The sequence below is a fragment of the Thalia democratica genome, chromosome 5 (genome assembly GCF_965202585.1).
Source record: "Thalia democratica chromosome 5, ktThaDemo2.hap1.1, whole genome shotgun sequence".
NCBI lineage: Eukaryota > Metazoa > Chordata > Thaliacea > Salpida > Salpidae > Thalia > Thalia democratica.
Genome location: NC_139169.1, coordinates 63,884,827 through 63,890,307, shown reverse-complemented (window position 1 = coordinate 63,890,307; position 5,481 = coordinate 63,884,827). Strand labels below are relative to the sequence as shown.

General features: G+C 30.2%; 1 pseudogene; it reads left to right on the top strand.

The window, feature by feature from the left end:
- The first annotated feature begins 3,773 nt into the window (after positions 1-3,773).
- On the top strand, positions 3,774-5,165 carry LOC145836744 (ATP-dependent RNA helicase DDX18 pseudogene; annotated as a pseudogene).
- Positions 5,166-5,481: the final 316 nt, after the last annotated feature.

Sequence of the window (5,481 nt, the reverse complement as noted above, 5' to 3'; positions counted from 1 at the left end):
TGACCATAATTTTTTACTTTACGGATTACATTTAGCATACTTCTGTTCTGAGTGCTCGACAACATTATATATTTTGCTTACCGAATTCGACCAAAAAATTAAGTTCTTAGAACATCACAATTACACTATAGCAGAGCTGTCAGAACTGAAGATTTATAGATTTCTCAGTACTGAATAAGCATACGTTGGTTACAACTTAAAATTTCATGCTCGAGTAGTTGTGTGGCGACTTGCAAATGGAAATTTGGTTATCATATTTCATTACAGCGCTGCAATGCTAACTGAGAACTATCTGTCTTATGAAAAAGTTATTTTGGACATCATTGCATGAGCATCCTTCATTTTTATTTTATTACAGTGTATTAAAAAAATCTTTATCTAGAACAAGCTTTTTTACAAAAGGAAAATTAAAAAACCATTAAAAACACCAAGACCTTTTATTTTCTGCTCTTCGTCAGCAACTCCAGGATATTTAGTATATTTTTCTTTATTTTTGCTATTCATCAGAATTTCTAGAATATATAGTGTAATCTCAGATTTTTTTTGCTATCTATCAGCAACTCCAGAATATCTAGTGTAAGTTTCTATATACCACACAAAACACCTAAGACCTTTTTTTTTTGCTCATGCCCCCCTCCCTCCTTTGCTGCTCATGGCCTCTTGAACATCTATCATGGCCCCCAAGGAGGCCACTTGGCCCTCTTTGGGAAACTCTGATCTAGGATCTTTTTATATTAAAGAAGTTTGAGCTTTAGTACTCTTTTTTTTACTGATATAAAAATTTTAAATTTTACCCACAGTTACTCAAATAGTGTTTCTAATAGTTCTTTTTCAAAATACTATTTTAATTACTACCTATTAACATAAAACCAAAAATCTATATATCAGTTAAGTTTTTGGTAATGTTGCTTCATTTGTATTTATTGGTGATTACCATATTTTTTCCCTAAACCTGCAGGTTATTTATTTCAAGGTTGTCACAAACTCTTAAAAGTTTTGAAAAACTTGTTTTGACTTAAGCTTATTTAGGCTGTATTATTTTTTTGTTTTTGAAAAACTCAAACTCACTCAGGTATGTTTGGACTTTTTCAATAATATGTAAAGTAAATCATAGAAAAAGTTGTGAAAAGTTAATAAATGATTAAGTTTTGTGCTCAGTTGATAATACTTTTTTATTTTATAAAGGTTAATTTAGACAAACAGCTTTACCTGTAAACCTAGAAAAATAGGAATATGAAATCATATGTTAAAAAAATAGAGTTTTAAACAACAGTTTATATTTTCAAAATAGTAAAATTTAGGTAAGATTTTTTTTATTACTCACAATTTTATTAGTTATAAAACACATTTAAAGCAGTATCTATCTAATTTTGTGTAACAATTTTTTTTTTTCTACAAAAATTATACCAGAAAACTTAAAACTAAAAAATTTAAGATAATAAGAAAACATGGTATAAATTTATGAAACACAGGTTGCCACTCTGTTTTGCAAAAAAAAACTATATAGTTAAATTGTTTTTACAGTTGCTTGACATACAAAGCTTGTTATAAAACATAAGTTGAAAACAGAACAAGACTGATGATTTCGCATATATGTACTTAATTTTTCTTTAAACATTTTCCCCATGCTTAGAAAAACTAAACACATACACTAAACATCAGTTAGTACAAATCACAGTTGCTTAAAGATAATTATGTCAATAGCAGAAAGTTTTTTATTAAGAATGTTAATAAACACAAGTTAACTCAGAATAGTATACATGTATTCAGGCATTTTTTATGGCTTAAATTTTGGCAACCCTTTCAAATATTATAAGTGATAAAGTTTTAACTCTTTTGTTTTAAAAAAATTACTCTTTAGTCCTTTAAAAAATGACAGTTTTATAAAGCTTAATGCAAAATGAATGAATACTACTACAAAAACATTAACAAATTTGTTGAAATTACTTCACTTGTTAAGTTTAAAGTGTTTCTGTATTTTGATTTAATGTTGTTTCATATGCATTTGTAATATTTATTTCCAAAAATTAATTTTGCCGATGCATCAATTTATTATTTTATTAAGACCGTGACGTAACTTTTCAAAGAAATTTAAAGAGTTGCTACTCCCTAATTTGTTCACTTAGAGCAGGGTTTTCCAAACTTTTTTTTTCAAATTGCCCCCCTTAAAGAAATTAAAAAAGCTATTGTCCCAACCAACAAAACTACTCAAACAGCAAAAGGTACCATGTGAAGCACTCAGACCTTTTTTTTAACTCAAGAATATCTAGTATAACTTTCAAAATTACTAATAAAAACACATAAGACCTTTTTTTGCTTCTTCATCTGCAACTCCAGAATGTCTAGTGTAAGTTTCAAAATTTTAAAGTCGCACTCCCTTTTGCCCCTTTATTAATTATTGCCCCAACTTTCTAAAATCGCCAACTTTAGGGAAACCCTGGCTTAGAGGCACTGACACTGAGTAACTGTAAGCTGCAGTTAGTAATTTGATTTAAAATCCAACAGACATAATATTTAAACAGAAGCTGTTTTAAACTATGTTTCATATTTTTTTTCTTACTATCTATAAACTAAGTAAATAAGTAGAACTAAAATTTAGTATTATCAATAAGAAAACACTGTTTAAAATTTGCTTCTGTACAAACAAATTCACACACACTTATAAGTTCCTTATCTAAACTGAAAAAGAAACTTTCAAGCTCTCATTCATATAGTTCAGTATAAACTTGATCCTTTGATTTGAACTATTTATGTTCTTTAGACCAATGAGAATATTGTAATGACATTAAATTTTTTTAATAACTTGACATTTAACCAAAAAATAATATTGTTCTATCTTTAAGCCTACTATAATACTACCAGAGCTAAAACTACTTAAGCTTCACAATTGTGACATTTGTACTTATACAATCTGAATAAATAATAAAGCTTAAGATTATCATTATTTCATTTACTAAAAGTATAATAAGTTAAAGAAGTTTAAATGTTAAGCTTATAAAATCAAAAAATCAATAATGAGTCTAAAAATGTGTGGAATTTGAATCTAATAAAATTTTATGTTCTTTCTATTTACAAAACTAATTCAGGATTTTTTTTCTTAAAAAATTTACAATTACGCAATTAGTTTTAAATAGCGTTATACATATAATGATAAGTAAGATAGATACTTATATATTATGATATAAGTTAAGCTTAAAATTTTATAAAATATTGAGTATCTACGCTACTAATACCATAGCTCATTACTTTTGTAGATAAATTATTTAAGGTTTTGCACATAAAATTAAAAAAATATCAAAAAAAGACTCTTGCTTATTCATTCAGCTATTAATTTGCGAAGCAGGTTTACAATGCAATTTAAATAAATTAACAATAGTTTTAAATCTTAATTTCATTAACAAGCAAAGTGCACTAAAATGTGGAATAATTACAACGAACTCGGTCTACTCAGACTGTTTTAAAACACTTAAAAATGTCTAAGAAAACTAAGGCTAATTTGGGCTTATTTCTTTATTTCTTTCGATTTCCTGCAAATAATATTCTCAATTTGAAAATACTGATATGACTATAAAATATGAATTTGAAAATTGGTAGTCTTAAAACTTTTCTATATGAACTTGAATAAAACACGTATGACATTAGATAATAACAAAATATTTAGAAAAAATTTAACTCAAATCAAGCATTTTAGTTTTGAAAGTATTTTTTTATAATTTTTTATTAAATTGCAGAACGTAACCACTTTTTAGTTTATTTAAATTATAAAAATTACCATGTCTTATGATGAGGAAAAAATTGCGAAAACTAATGAAGATGAGTTCAATGATGACGAATCTTTTGCATCTCTCAGAAAAATCGGTGTCAGCGATCTGACTCTCAGCGCCATCGAGCGGAAGTTCGGTTTCAATTCAATGACGGAGATCCAGCGCAGAGCCATTCCGCTTTTGTTGCAAGGAAACGATTTGCTGGCAAACGCCAAAACGGGATGTGGGAAGACCTTGGCGTTTTTGATCCCCGCCGTGGAGCTGCTTCACAAACGCAAGCTTACTCCTAAAGATGGCACTGGTGTGATTATTGTTGCGTCTGATGACGAACGCGCAGCTCAAGTATATCAAGAGTTGCAAAAGCTCACGAGCGGATTTCAGACGCACGGCTTGTTTGTGGAGGGCTCTGACGCGGCAGAAGACGCAAGAAAGTTAACAGAAGGCGTCAACATTGTTGTCGCTACTCCGAGCAAGCTGCTTCATCATCTTCAGAGCACTGCGGACTTTCAATGCGGAAACTTGCAATGTCTGGTTATCGATGAGGCGGACATAATTTTGGAGCAGGGGTCGGAAGATGAAATGAAGCAAATTGTTCGTTTGTTGCCCGAGCAAAGACAAACAATGCTGTTTTACGGGGAACAATCTAGAAAAATAGAAGATCTCGCGCGTGTTTCGTTGAAAAAATTACCAGTGTACGTTGGAGTGGACGATGGAAGGTCAACTGAACCCGCAAAAGAAAAATACCAAGGGTATGCAGTAGTAGAACCTGACATGAGATTCAGAGTCTTGTTTACTTTTCTCAAAAAGAACCAACACAAAAAAGTTTTAGTGTATTTTTCATCTTGTCAAAGCGTCCAATACCATTGCGAGCTTCTCAATTACGTTGGTGTACCTTGTATGTCTTTGCATGGCAGACAAAAGCAATGGAAAAGAACAAATAGTTTCATTCAATTTCGTAACTTAAAAAATGGAACTTTGCTTTGTACTAACGTGGCTGCAAGGGGTTTGTTTATGCCTCCTGTTGATTGGATATTACAATACTGTCCACCAGATGGTGCCAACGAGTACATACACCGTGTTGGCAATTTACCAAGGGAAAACAAAGCAAATACACTTTTGTTTTTGAGACCTAAAGAAACAGGGTTTCTCGCTTACCTCGAAAAAATCCCCTTAAAAGAAATAATGTTTTACCTGAACAAAATTCCGAATATTCAAGGTCAGCTTGAAAAAATTATAAATGAAAATCAGTACTTGCAGAAATCAGCAGAAAAAGCGTTTAGAAGTATTGTGCGAGCTTATTCGTCAAAACCATTAAAATCAGTTTTTAGTGTTGATAATCTTGACCTCGGCGAAGAATGTAAGTCTTTTGGTTTTGCAACAGCTCCTCGTATACATAAATGAGTGGTTCACCTTTGAACCGCACATGGCAGAAATAAGAACTAATTATAATGTATGATTCGTAAAAATTATTGTAAAAATTAAATAGACTTTTTGTGATTATAGTATAAATGAGTTAGTTATTTGTAGTATATATAAATACAGCTAAATCAAATAGTAATTAGAATATTAACAAGTACCTAATGTTTTTTTATCTAGCTCTACCATGTGGTAGGTTTTGTAGCCGTAGCTTAACTTTTTCCTTATAAAATTAATATCCAAGAAGTTAATTTAGTCTAAACTTTTAAATCTAAGTATTTCTTTATAATACTCAAACTAA